This window comes from Diceros bicornis, chromosome 13 (assembly GCF_020826845.1).
Source record: "Diceros bicornis minor isolate mBicDic1 chromosome 13, mDicBic1.mat.cur, whole genome shotgun sequence".
Classification (NCBI taxonomy): domain Eukaryota; kingdom Metazoa; phylum Chordata; class Mammalia; order Perissodactyla; family Rhinocerotidae; genus Diceros; species Diceros bicornis.
This window is the reverse complement of record NC_080752.1, coordinates 19679970-19694997: the sequence shown is the minus strand read 5'-3', so window position 1 is coordinate 19694997 and position 15028 is coordinate 19679970. Positions and strand designations below refer to the sequence as shown.

At 42.5% G+C, this 15028-nt stretch overlaps 1 long non-coding RNA gene across 2 annotated transcripts in view; it reads left to right on the top strand.

The window, feature by feature from the left end:
• LOC131412664 (uncharacterized) overlaps positions 1-15028 on the top strand; it is a 266566-nt gene that overhangs the window by 69462 nt on the left and 182076 nt on the right. For both annotated transcript variants that reach the window (XR_009221824.1, XR_009221825.1), the window contains one exon: positions 3309-3472. This is a non-coding gene — a long non-coding RNA (uncharacterized LOC131412664). The remainder of the gene's footprint in view (positions 1-3308; positions 3473-15028) is intronic.

The window sequence follows — 15028 nt, the reverse complement described above, 5'->3', positions numbered from 1 at the left end:
CAAAGAAAACATTTCAAATTAGCATTAATCAGCCAATGTCGCATTTTGGGCCCTACGGTGAAAGCCACCTACTGCAGCGGAATGCCATTCAGCAGGCAAGAAGTGATTTGCAATATAATTTAAATGAAGAGTTGGTTTCCTTTCCCGTTTAGAGCACACCAGTATGGAAAACTGATTGTCAGACATTCTGGTGATGTGCATCAACTTGGCTATTCACTCAGAAAATGAAGTTTTCTGAGACACCGGCACATTTAATTTATTTCTTTTTCCTTGTGAAGTTAACTTCGGCTTGTTAAATACAATGACTATCCAAACCACAGAAAAACCAACACCATTAATTTTAATACTCATAATGTAATGGAAGGAGATTATATTCATTTGGGATTTTTTTTCCCCTTTTAATAGAATATTTACTGCCCCTCTGCTTATGAGTTAATTATTATTTTCCTTCCATAATGCTCTGCTTATATCTGAGCAGCCAATGTGTCTATTAATGTCTTGCATTTACGAATTGCTGGTGAATCTATCATTTTGCAATGTCTATCAGTAAAGCATCAATAGCTTGACAGCGTGGCCAGTGAATATGCAGCTGATAGGCATGCCGTGGGTCCCTTACAGAACCCTCTCATCTATTTTTATGAAACATTTAGTTTTAATAGAGTTTCTTTTCTATGCTTTGATTGGGAGATTGAATGACTTTTCAGTGAATTATATAGCAGTGAGTTAAGAATTGGTAACTTTCCTCTCTTATCATTTGGGTATTTATTTTTATTTCATCTATTTATTCCTTTAATAGACACTTAGTGAACATCCAGCTTATGCCAGTAGTGTGCTAAGTATTAGGGGTTAAAATAATTAAGACGTAGTCCCCGTCTTCAGGGAGCTCATAGTTCTGAGCCGGAATTGCATCCCAGTGAGATGAGGGCTACAAGTGAACTGGGCACGAGGTAACAACGAGGGGCGATGGAGGGAGCTCTCCCTGGAGAGGGGGCCTTCGAGGAAGGCTTTGTGGAGCAGGAGGTGCTACAGCGAGATCCTGGAGACCTACGCCTTGAGTTCTTCAAGTTGGCAGTGAAACGATAGATGGCAGTGGGAAAAGGCAATTCAGGCAGAGGGAATAGTGAACGCAAACTTGTGAAGCAAGCCTTTCGTTGGAAGCCTACTATATGCTGTTTACATAATCAGAATATAAGCTAACATTCAAGTGCTCACCATTTGCCACACACTGTTTCAAATTCTTACATTTGCAAACTCAATTAAGCCTTATAACCACTCTTTGAAGTAGGTAGTATCAGCATCCCCTTTTACAAATTAAAATCGATGCCTGGAGAGATTCAATAACTTGCCAAATACCTCACAGAGAGTAGGATCAGGACTGAGGCTGGAACCCGGGTTCTCTGACTCTAGAGCCTACAAGTTTAAATATTATGCTCCTGGCCCCTTTGCCTTCTAGATCCTTTAGTTCAGATCCACAGATAAAACGTGCAAATAGTGGCTGATATTCATGACTATGTCTAAGTGGGGATAAGAACAGTCCCTATCACATGTGGAGAGGATTAAATGAGATATAAAGTGCTTAGAACAGTGCCTGGTACATAGTAAAATACTTGTTAACTGCTGGTATTATGAAGATTAATGTCTTAAAAGTAGTAGAGGCCAGTAATACTTAGGAATTCAATAATGCTTAGGAATTCAAACCACTTAGGGGTAGTTGCCCATGAGGGCGTTGGTCAAGGTACACTTTGTGGAGGTGGTGGCTTAATGGTAGAATTCCTATAGACAGGACTTAGAGACCAGGTGATTATTTCAGCAACAGAGAATGGAATGCAGAAATGCAAGCAGACCAGAACATTCCATCATGTTTAAGAAAAGTAAATAGACTAATTTGAAGTAAGCAAAGGGTCTGTAAAGAGAAGCTGGGACAGTAAGATCAAATCAGTGGGTAGAAATTGTTTACAACTAATGATGTTTTGTGAACGATTGGCATTGTCTATATTTTGTATTATTTAGCCATCATAAAAATTTTCCTGGGGTTATAGGCTCATTTTTTCCATATGAAGGAAATGAGGTGCAGAGAAGTTACGTAACTTGCGTAAGGTCATCCAGCTGAAGAGTGGTAGAACTCGGACTTGAACCCAGGTCTGTGTTCTCTATGGTGTCATGCTTGTTTGACCACACCACACTTCCATTTTCATAGTGCTGGCCTTTCTAACACATCATGAATATTTATAGAATATTTTTTCTAATGAAAGAAGTAGGGAAAAAAAGTAAGAAAAATGTATCAATGTGTTCTTAGAATTCTGCTTATCAATCACTATAGCCCAACATTTTCCCAGTTAATAGCTTGTGTCTACTTTCATTAAGATGGAAAGAACTGGTCTCTCTCTTTGATTTCCTATACACACACACCCCCTCATGTTGCCTATTTATGTGTACCTGTTACAGCACATACCACAGATAACGTCCCACCACCAGGAATAAGAGCTGATGGTTAAGAGTTTGGCTTTGAAGAGCTGCCTGGTGCCAGGGCTAGAATCCCAGCTCTGCCCTTCACAGCTGTGGTCATGAACAGGATTCTTTAGTTCTCTGTTTCTGTTTCCTTACCTGTTTAATTACGATAATAGTAGTACCTACATCAGTGGGTTACCATTAGGAATAAATGGATTAATACATATAAAGACTAAAAACTGTGCTTAAAATGCTATGATCATTTCTTAAATATTAGCACTATGATTGTCATTATTGTGCCTTATATCTCATGTCTCTCCAAATAAAGAACTGTGATTGCCTCTGTTGGTGAGGGCGTGGGAAAGTTGTCTTTTCATACATTGCTGAAGAGAGTGTAAAACCGTACAGCCTTTGTGAACGGTAATATGACGATATATCAAAATTGAAAAGATATGTTTTCTTTACCTAATAATTCCACTTCTAGGTATTTATCCTACAGATGGATTCACACAAGTAAAAAATGTATGATTTGTACCTTTCGAATTTTAGCCTGTGTATGTATAACCGAGTCCAAATTTTTAAAATAAAGATTCATGAGTGTTTTATGCTTTGTACCCTCCACATAGTCTAGCACAGTGCGGGGCACGGAGACACTGACAAACTCCATTGTGTTAGGCTGGCACAATTCCTAAGGGGCTCTGCGCCCCAGGCCCGCCTACATGCACCACAAACACCTTAGAATGACGCTTCATCCTGAGCCACTCACTCCAAACTCCACTGTGACAACAACTTTGTCCTCTATCCTCCTTTCTTCTTCATTGTTTTGCTTTCAAAATTCACATATGCTTTTTTCATTGCAGTTATGTCCTTGGTCTCTCTCGATGACGATTCCTGACTCGTGGACCTGGCAATCTTGGGAAAACATCATCCCATTTCTTCGATCTAGACCCTGGGGACCCCCCTTTCCCCAGCGTCACCCCCTCTCAGCCTGGACACATTGACCAAACCATTTTCTAGGACACGCGTGAGTAAAATGCTTGACTCTTTTATGGAAATACTTCGAATCATCCCCTTCCCCCACTGCACCCTTCTCTTCTGAGCACGATTTTATTTCTCTCAAAGCTGTTCCAATTCTCCTCCTTTCTGGAACTAACTGCCTGGCCTATAGTTAATTCTCTCGGGTTCATTATTTGTTTAATCACTGACTTCTTCAAGGAGGGGGTAGCCAGTAGAATCTGAGAACTGAAAGGCACAGCCTTTGTTCTCCTCCTGTGTGGTTCCACTCAGGGTTACTTGTCTCTGACTTAGATTGGAGACTAAATGGATTAGAATAAAACCAATTTAAGGGAAAAAAGAAATGTTCACAGACACAGAAATAGAGATTCCTGCTATCTTGGCTGCCTAATATCTGCAGGCCTCACCAAGGAATTTAAAAAGTAATGTTTCTTATCATAAGTGACAGAAATATGCTGCTTTCTGCATCAATAGATATGAAGATTAAAGGGTCGGACCGTATTAAACAATTTTGCACAGCACCAGGCACTCTGGGGTCTGCTCTCTGCCTTATTACCCTTCATCTTGTGGCTATTTCAGGCCCAATTTAAGAATACAATGCAGTCTGGCTTTGCAAATTGACATCCTTTAATTTAAACTGTCTTGTGGGAGAATTAAGAAATTATGGAACAATTATTCTCCCTCAGTTGAAAGCTGGATAGCATCCTGAGATCCTTGTACATTAGCCATTTGAATAGATTAAGTCACATAATTGAATTACACCTTTGCCCCCATAATATCTTGTGGCAAATGTGTTGGTGTTCCATGTTGGGAAAATGCTTCCATAAAAATAGAATAGGGGTTGAGGTTGGAGATTGACCTGGGTGTCAAAGAAAACCTCAGAGCAGAGTGGGCTGACACTTCAAGATTTTGTGTCGGAGGTTGATTAGCAGAGCAAGTGTTCCATTTGGAGTTTAAATGGAAATTCACAGATCAAAACTGCATACACGATGTGGGGGAGTATGCATCCTTCCATAGCATCCCTTTGCATTGTCCCTCAGTGTTCAACTTAAGTGCCTGCCACTCATTCTCAAAACCTTTTCATTGTAACATCCCCCATAAACAAAAACACTGGGTTTGGGGTACCTCCCCACCTGTTTTCCCATAGACACTTCACTCATAGCACCTCTCACGATGGCGACAAGTCTCCTTCACCAGGCAATGTGGCTGAGCGAGGAACCATGTCCAGCTCATCTAGGATGGCAGAAGTGCTCAATAAGTGTTTGTTGGATGAGGATTTACTTGGAAGTCTCAGTGGCTTAGTTTCTAAACTCTATTTTCTTTTGTAGAGTGGGAATTGAAAGGAGGTGGAATCTGTTAGTAATTTTTAAAGCATCATTCTTAGTAGAGGTTTGGACCCACTTAACGTCATTATGCCATTTCATCAAGGATTTATTAAACACCAACTCTATTATTAAACACCAACTCTATCCACTTAACAAATGTTTATTCAGCACTTATTATATACAAATCTAGGGTAGGAGCTGAGGGAAAAAAAATAGCCAAGACATATTTCCTGTTCTTTAGAGGAGATGAAACCCCCTTTAGGGATTGGAGAGAACTGGAAATAGGAAAGAAAATAGGCCTGGTGACTGAAAGAGTAGGCAGGAGGCTGGTGAATAGGCCAGGACCACGAGCAGGGGCGATGGTACACTCCATTTCATTCCTCTCTGGTTCTATGGCCATTGATCTGCCCTACCCCCCATCCCCCACCCCCACATCATCCATTTTGGACCCCAGCAGAGAAGAAAATTCTTAGACTAATGTCCTGTGGTCAGGCTGGATGTGTGCCTTTCATTTGAAAACTCCCCCAAAGGAGAGAGATTTTAAAGCACTGTTCCCCCTGCCTCACCCCACCCCAGCTTCCAACTCTCCTCCATACCGTGCAGCCTTCTGCACCTTCGCATTCTCTCTTTTTAAAAGCTCTTTACCTTTTCTGTACCTTTATCAAAGAACACTCTTGGAGCTTTAACACTCAACTGTAGCTACCCTCCTGAATATTTCTGTGTGGAAGGGATTAATCAAGTCTGTCAAACATTGAGCTGTAAAACCTTTACTATTTCTAAAAGGTTTAAAGTCAGAATATTTATCACATGCATCATTGAGAATAATCTTTCTTTTTGTAAAAAAAATAAATGCTCACTGTAAAATATTGTGTTGATGAGCACAGTGGGCGAAAGGCTCATACCGGGGCCCGATTGTGATGTTGGAATGGCGATTCTGGTAAAATCTTTCTCTGACATCACTCCCCTGGAGGCCACCCATCATCTACCATCCTTCTATCTGTATGCATGTTTGATGTTGTGGAATTCTAGAATCTCAGTGCTCAAAGGGAAGGGAAAGTAGGAGAAAGGGACTAATTTTTGTTGCGAGCCTGCTGTGTCAGGTATCGTGTCTGCATGCTTTATGTGGGTCGTCACGTTTTAATTTTCACAACAATCCTTATAGTAGGCACCATCACAGCTGACTTATAGACAGGGAAACTAAGATTCAAAAAGTGAAGCAATTTTCTCAAGATCACGTAAATATTCATTTGCAAATCTGGGACTTGACCCTAAGCCTGTCTAATTCTTTCATTCTGTTCATGTGGCAAATATCTAGCAAATGCTTAACACAAAATGGTACCCACTAAAGTGTTGCCAAAGCTCTTGTGACTGTTAACGTTAAGGTTCCTGGATTTTTAATGAAAGATCTTTATTCTACAGACAAAGAGACCGTGGAGATTCTTAGTCATGAATCTGAGAATCTGACATGTATGTTTTTAGATGTTTAATCCAGCCGTGGTGTAGTAACCCTTAGAGTAGGGAGAGATTCACGCAGGGCTTTTCATTAGTATAACTAATACAAACACCATACTTCCTTATTTATTTATAACATGCGTTCACTTCACAGCCTAATTTTAACTCCTCTGCAGCATTGTGAAGTAGTATCAGCACTACTCCCATTTTACAGATCACAAAACTGAGGCCTGAAGACATGATAAGTTCTGTCCAGGTCAGTCAGCTAGAAGCAGCTGAGTTGACACTCAAATTCTTCTTCTGGTGCCACAGCCACAATCTGTCCACTAGACTATAATACCTTTAAGCCATTTGGTTATTATTCCTAAGAATTCAAAGAATAAAATTTTGAAGCTAGAGACCCATCAGTCTGATTTTCCAGATTTGACAACTGAGGCCCAGGCACTGAATGTTGTGTAACAGAGGCCCGTGCTCCGTGTCGTGATAACAGAGAGGAAGGTGGATTCATTCGGATGGGGAGGGCTGGGATAAACCAGGGAAGGCTGCACTGAGGTGGTGAGGCTTGATGATATCCTGGAAGGAGGAGGAGGATTTTAACGGGGGAGAAGATTCAACAAGTGATGCTAAAACGGAAGAAAGGAATGATTGGGTGGCAAAATGACAATATGGTGGTCTCATGGGCGGGGCCCTTCAAGGAAGCTCAAGTTTGTTGGTTCAATATAATTAGTTGTGTAATTGCATTCCCAGACTGCCACCATAGTGCTGACATATGTGTAATTAAACTCCCTGCCAGCCAGACGGTGTCTTCTGCATGCCTCCACTTCATGCTCCAGCTCTCCATCAGAGCAAGCAACAGAAAGAAAGGTCCTGAGGTTGGGAAGATTTGCAGTTTCAACCTCACCTTTTCTATGAGCATACCTCTCTGTGTTTACCAAATGTACTGGGAAAACAAAAGATAAGAGACTTAGAAAGAGGAACAGCTTTCTGCTCGCAGGTTGCTATGAAGACAATGGGCCCGTTTCTGGCCCTTTTTTGGGTGGGCGAGATGTTTCCCCAGTTTGCGTTTAGCAAACTGTAATTAGCGTCAGCAGGAGAAGAGAACAACTGTGTTGGGAAACACCACTTTCCTCTGCACAGCAGCCTCTGTTCTGAAGGGTGGTCCCCAGCATTGGGCTCTTCTTGTGGGGAGGTAATGTACAGATGCCATGTATAGTTGATGGGCTTGTTCTGCGGGTGAAGCACTTAACGCGCAGCAGAGGGCAGAGGCCAGCCAATGATCCACTTCAGATGGCAGAGTGGACCTTGCTTAAGTGTCAGCAGGTTGGAATCATGAGGCTCTTGTATGGTTTCATTCATTCCATAAACACACGTGAGCCCACACTCAGGTAAGCCCTACTGTGTGCTGAACACTATGTTGGATGCTAGGGGCTACAGGTCCCATATGCCTCTGGGAAAAGCTATGCTTTTCAAAGGCAGGTTCATGGCTGGAAACACAAAGAACCGGCTGAGGCGTTTTGGTTTGGGGACTGCTGAGTAAATCAGATACTCCTTGTATTAGTTAGGATAAGTAATGCTGGCTGCCTTAACCACCAATTCCTCCTAACCTAAGGTTTAACACAATAAAAGTATATTGTTGTACTTAATGCAATCACTCAGGGACACAGATTTTTTTCTATCTTATGTATGTCACCATCATCTTCAGCCTATGGCCTCTAAGTTCTCTGAAGGAGGGGAAAAGAGAGAGGAAGATCACCCTTGGGAGATTTTTAGGGGCCATTTCTGGAAGTGGTGTACATCCCTTCCACCCATATTTCATCGGCCAAAATTCAGGCATATTCCCTAACTTAACTAGAAGGGGACTGGGAAATGTAGCTTAGCTATGGGCCCAGGATAAAAATGAAACAGCTGAGATAAACACAAAATCTTCTCCTGACATGTTCCCTTAAACTCAGGTCCTAGTCAAACAAATGCAAGAAATTGCCCTTCACTACCACTTTGAGGGGACCTTCCAGGGAAAATGATCTTCCTGTCAGAATGGAAGAGAATTTAATTAATATAAATTATCTGGAAAAGCCTGAAATGACTTCTTAACTTTTGACTCCAGAATCCCTCTTCCAATATTTTATCCTAAAAATAGAAATTACAAAGATTTTTAAACAAACACATTTATTTACACATTACTTGCGAGTTTGAAAAAGGCAAACAACCTAAATTTCCAAATACGAGAAAAATGTTTCACTGAAATTTTTCACATTCAAATAATGTAGTCATTAAAGAAAACATGTTTCTAAACAATTTTTAATATTTTTAATGGCATATGGACATGAAGGTAAGCTTCAGAACTTAGATGCAACACGATTCCAATTTTGCTGCAAACGTATGTTTAGAGGTGCAGACATAGGCACCTAAAAAGGCTGCAGACAATGCATTAAGGTATTAGGAGTGAATTTCTCTGCGTAGTAGGAAGGGGGGGCCTTTATTTCCCTCTTTCTATTTTTTCTTCTAAATCTGATATTATGATGAGTATGCCTAGCTTTTGTAAATATAAAAAATAAATCAATTAAAAATTTTTTAAAAGCGAAGTGGAAAGAGGAATAGCTTTGGGCCAGGACTGACTAAGGTGGGGGGGAATTATCACAAGCATCTCAGGCGGGAACAGCTGAAGGGTGTGTGCAAGCCTGTTCTGGAACTGTGTCGAGTCCAGTGGGGGAACAGCGGGCTGGAGCCCAGAGGCCATCATAAAGGCAGGATTTATGCAGACTTGGGGGACCCACAGCAATTTCCTCAACTGGGCCAGAGAGCAAAATCTCAAGTTTAACTGGCTTTCAAAATGAGAAAACTGAAGTGATTTAAAAATTCAAGATTAGGGCCGTGGGTTCAAGTCCTGGCTCTACTGCTCACTAGCTGTGTGGTTTGGGCATGCATTTTAACCACTCTGAACCTCACATTTAGAAGAGAAATAATACCACCTTCTTTATAGTATTGTTGTGGTATTAAATGTGATCATATTTTCAAATATTTGACATATGTATATATTTTACCAAGTGGGGCCCACGAGTCAAAATATGAGGGGCTTCAACAGTTAGACCTATGAACACAAGGTTCATAGAATAACTAGAAAACAAGGTAAGGATGGAATTGTGATGCGGTGTTATTGACAGTATTGATCAACACCTTCTCTTAGCCGTGATCCTTTTAGCATCCAGGGAAACAGGAGAGACAGACTCCAGCCTGGCTCACAGAAACTTGGGGCAGTTTATCTGTAACACTGTGGAAGCTAAAGGCTGGCACCTCCACTAAGCTCAAAGGGGCACACTTTGGGATAAAGCCCCTTCCTCTTTTTAACTTTTGATAATCCTCTCCAGCCTTCATCTCCCACCTCCATCTCTACCCCCACAGAACCATCACTAGTACCACCTGGAGCTTCAGCCTGGAGGAGTCTCTGTCGCAGTGACCCTCACCTGGAATTTGGGGCTGTTCATCCTGGGAAGTGTCCCCCATCTTTTCTTGGCATATTCAGCTTGGTATCCAGACAATCAAGGCCTGCTCCGTGTCCAGCCTGCATATCAACCAGGAGAAAGTTGAAGCATCCTAAATGAAATGTTCTAAGACAAATATTCAAAGGCAAAGAGACTATAGGTTCTCACCCAATGATTCTGGGCAAGGGGGCACTCGAGCTGTGACCCTGCACTGTACAGAATCAAAGGACGGGGGGAGTCAGCCCCGGAAGCTGTGACTTCACATCCATCGTGGTCAGCTCAAGCTGCTAGAACAAAATACCATAGACTGGTGGCTTAAACAACAGACATTTATTCCTCGCAGTTCTGGAGGCTGCACCCAAGATCCAAGTGCTGGCAGATCCAGTGTCTGGGGAGAGCCCACTTCCTGGTTTGTAGGTGGCCATCTTGTAGCCTCACAAGGCAGAGAGCAAGGAGAGGAAGCCAGCTCTCCTGCCTCTTCTTATAAGGGCCCTAATCCCATTCTTGAGGGCTCCACCCTCATGACCTAATCACCTCCCAAAGGCTCCACCTCCTAAAACCATCACACTGGGGATTAGGATTTCAACGTACAAATTTGGGAGGGACACAAACGTGCAGTCCATATCACCATCCCTGCTGCTTAAGCAAGAAGTTTTGCATCATTTTCCCAATTCCATCTGAAGCCAATCTCAACAGCTCATCACAGCCATCACCCCAAGTGATGCAGACATACATGTGGCAGATATTGTGCCCAAGCCTTGTTACACCGAGACATCTGGCTATTTCATTGTCTCCTGTTTCCTCCAGCAAGGAGAGTTTTGTTTTTCTCCTCTGCTGACTGCTTATCCCCCCTCCTGGGCACGTCTTTATTTCTGTGGCTGCTAAACTGAGCAAAAATGGGAGGGGAGTTCCTGAGAAGGTGCTATCGGATGTGTTATTTTGGTTGTCTGTACCCTCTTTCCCTGCACAGTTGAAGAGGACAGATTTTCTGATGATCCTGGAGTGTCCTTGAAATTCAGCCTAAAGGTCTTCAGCTTAATTTAAATAGTGTTCTGTGACTTCTAAGAGAAAAGAGCATAAAAGGAAATTACTCTGTTTGCAGCTCAGAGGCTCCCCCAGGTTCTAGGCTGGTCTCTGATTTATGCTGCCCAGAAGCCTCTTGCTGGTTACGCTGGGCGCCCCATTAATTAATGAGGGCTGGACTTGGAGGTGACAACGATCGCTGAGTCTCTGGGGCAGAAAATGCAACACTAATACATATGTTTCAGAAATGTCCTTTTGTCTATACATTTGGTGGAGAAATTGCTGATGAGGATCAATTTCATATTGACTTTAAATTTTCCAATTGACCTAGAGCTCTTTTTATTAGGTAATGTGCACAAAAACATTTTATCCCAGGCTGACTTGATGGCTTGGAGAATTCCCTTCAAAATATAGCAACCTGGATAGAATTATAAATGCAATTCATTCATTTATTCTTTTATTCATCGTTTAATAAATATTTATTGAATAGCTGCTACGTGCTCAATTCTAGAAACTATGCTAGACTGTGAGTGAGACACAATCTGCCCTCAAGGAGTCTAAAATCTAATGAGCTCAACAGACACATCAATAAACCTGGCCTCATGTGATATGTTTTGTTGTGGAAGCACTGAAGAAAGACTCACAGAAGGTATCCCGTGTACTTGGTGGGTACTTAGCTCTTGTTGAATGAAAGAAGGAGTGAATGAATGAATGAGATGGCCCTCAAGGAGAGATTTGAAGAGAAGTAGAAGTTGAAAAGAAGGTAAAGGGCATTTGGGGCTGAGGAAGCAGCGTGTGCAGAGACAGGAAGATGTGCTGTTTTAAGTATAGCCCAGGTATGAGGGGAGGCAGAAGGTGGGCTCCAGGTAGTCAAGACTAGACAGAAGGACCTTGGGTGTGAAGCCCCCCCGTGCTGGTAGACATACTCGTAGAAGGCGGGGTGGACCGAGGGGCCTTGCACCCTGTAGAGGGCAGGTGTCAGCGCACAATGAATGGTCACCTGGGTACATTATTTTCCGTGTTTGGAGTAGAGCTCATACCTAAAGTGTGTACTTACATGTCGGCTCACCTCCTTTGGGTGCTCTCCTGAAGAGACAGCCCAGTAGAACCAAGGTACCTACTCTGAGAAAGACCTGGTTCAAACCCTGGCTCTGTCTTCCTAAACTAAGCAGATACTTCTGCTCCCTACAAAGCCAGGCTGTATCTTCAGTTTTGACTGAATGTTGGGCAGCATGTTGTGAAATCTTCCTTTATTTACTGCCTTCCTGTACTTTTCTGAGCCAGTCTTTCTCACGTTCTTAGTTCTGTCTTTATGTTTGTTGGTGTTGCTGTTTTGTTTTGTTTTAATCTTGTTCAAATTCTCAGGCCAGTCTGGGGAAACGTGAGCATCACTCTTTTGAGCATGTACCTTTGGATGTGGCCCCTGGGCTTTGACTCGCAGGTTAGAAATCCTGTCGTGCTCCTCTGAACTTGACTCAATGGCTGCAGTGGCCTGGCTGATTTATGGCTGTTTCTTCCCATGTTTGATCTTAGCAAGCAGACAGCTGTGATGTAGAGGCTTCATTCTACTCACCTGCTGGCATCTTCATGTTTGGTCTAATAGCTTGTTAACTGCTCTGAGGACAGGCACTGCCCTTCCTGGCTCCCGTTGAGCGTGGTCTCTATGGTAACCACATCACATTGGAGATCATGCTCATTCTTCAAGGCTTTCCTTCTCCATTTTTCTCTGGTGGCTTCTGGGTAACCTGTAATGGTTGGAGCCCTGCCTCACCCTGCCAGGAAGCCACTGCTGATTTAAAGCCTCACAAAGGAACTTAACAAGACACACTGCTTTCCTCTGGCCTCGTTGCTTATTCTGTGTCGCATTTGGTCCAGGCCTGCAGGGAGCTGTCTTTCCTCCTTTGTCATCTCCCTTTTTGGCGTTCCCCAGGTATTGCTCTCACTCTCTCAGAAAGCTTTGACATGTTTCTCCAGATCTCTCTGCTCTCTGCTCATTAATATCTTGCAACAATCCCTCTGAATCCTGGCACTGGTTGTGTTCTTTTTCTCTTCATTCCCCTTTGTTTAGTCATTCGCTCATATCTTCAGAAGCGACTCCCAAGCTCTCTGGTCTTCATCAGTACCGAAGAGATTTGTGTCAAAGAGACTCTTGTAGACTGTTCAGATATAATATATGAAGAAAGAACCTATTTATGTGTGGTAGGACTCTAGAGAGTTCATCAAAAATATTAATAATTATAGGAAACATTTACGTAGAGCTTATCATGTGCTAGCCATTGTGGTAAGCACCTTACATCTTTACAATAATGCTGAAAGTTAAGTACTCTTATTGTCCCCATTTTACAGATGAGGAGACTGAAATACAGAGAATTAAGGGACATGCCCCAGGGTCCCCAGCTGTTAAATGGCAGAGCTAGGACTTGAACTCTGACTCCAGAGGCTGTGCTCTTCATCACTGGGCAGTGACATTTTCTCTGTACATGTGTTCCCACCACCAGGAATGGCCCATTTCTGCAAGGCTAAATTGTACCCATCTATAATGCCAAGATTAAATGCCACCTGCTTTATGAAACCACCCACCTATTTCCACATTCAAGAGGCAAGTTCATTTGTTCATTCAGCAAATGTCAAAGTACAGTGTGTATAGCCCATTCATTCATCCATTCAACAAGATTTTATCAAGTGCCTTTAGTGTTACTGAGCTAGGTGCTGTGGCTACAATGGTGAGCAAAGAGCAAGTGGACCCTGTTCCCACCCTACTTATTTTTGAACAAAGAAGAATAAACCAGAATAAAGATAGTCAGAGATAGCTTTATACATACACCTATCTGTAAACTCTCTCTCTCTCTATGTGCATATATATGTTCATAAATCTTTATAGTTATCTATTGATCAATCAATCCATTGATATTAGGGTTATTTTTTCAATCAATTCCTGCTGCCTGTTTATATGATAAAGCTCACCTCCTTAGCCTGACATTAGATCCTCCATGATCTGGCTTCAGATACCTTTCCAGGCTTATCTCCTACCAGGTCTGGCGTCCTATTCTCTAACCACGCACTCGAGACCCCATCTCCCAGAAAATGTTTCCTCATTGGAAACCATCCAAGCACAATCACATCACCATGCATTAGCTCAGCCTTTTTTTTCTCTGCTTCAAGTTCCCTTTTCATAGTTCCCTTCTCGCATTTCTCCTTACCCAGCTCCTTTCCAAACACCAAGGCCAGGTTCAAATACTCCTCCTCTGTGGAACTTCCCCAACCGTCTCCTTATCGGCACTCCCATCAGCAAGGAATCAATCCGTCCTTCCTCTGTGCTCCAACATGAGCGTACCCCTCTGCTACAGCGCCTACAGCCCCAAGTCTTAGCTATCCACTTACACCTTTATCCTCCTGACTAGGACTGCGCGCCCCTCGAAGGTGAGGAACAGGCCTTATTTCCTGCTGCATTCTGAGAACCTAGCACAGTGCCTGGTATCTACTACACTGCTGTCACTGTTGTTATTACTATTACTTAACTATTAATAATAATGATGAGAACTTTTAAAGTGTCTAGTTGCCATCTGTACTTGACATTCGGCTAAGCCTTTCACTTATTTTATTTTATTTTTCTATCATTACAGAATTTTATAATGTATATTATGATATAGATACTATTATTAACTCCAGGTTACAGATGAGAAACCAAGGCTTAGAGAATTTGCAACACCTGCCCCAGGTCCCACCCCCGCAAACAGCAGAGCCTGATTGGATCCTGCATGGACTTGCTGTGAGGGCCCTGAGAGCAGTCTGCCTGCTCTTTGCTCACCATTGTAGCCACAGTGCCTAGAAGAGAGTTAACACTGAAGGCAGTTGATGCAATCCTGTTGACTGGATGAGCACGTGTTCTGTAACCCCTACACTTTGATGTTGGTGAAATGAACAAATAAACTTACATCTTAAGTCAGAGGCAGGAAGGGATCTAGGAGTGATTTCCCTCCCATATGTAGTCTTATATGTGTGTGCGCGAGCACACACACACACAAACACAAACACACACCTATCACTACATTTCTAGATATGGAAAAGGAAACCAGAGAAGGATTCTATGAAATTCTGATAAGATGACCATTGGCTGCAAGCTGTGTGTTTTTATTTCCGTAGAAGTTGCCTTTGGGTTCAGATGAAGTGCCTGACAGATCCAGAACAGCCTTTTAGATGTTTGTAGCCCAGAAAGGTCAGACTTTGGAGTCAACAAGACCTGATTTAATCCCAGCCTTGCCATGGTCTCCATGCAACTTTGGGCAA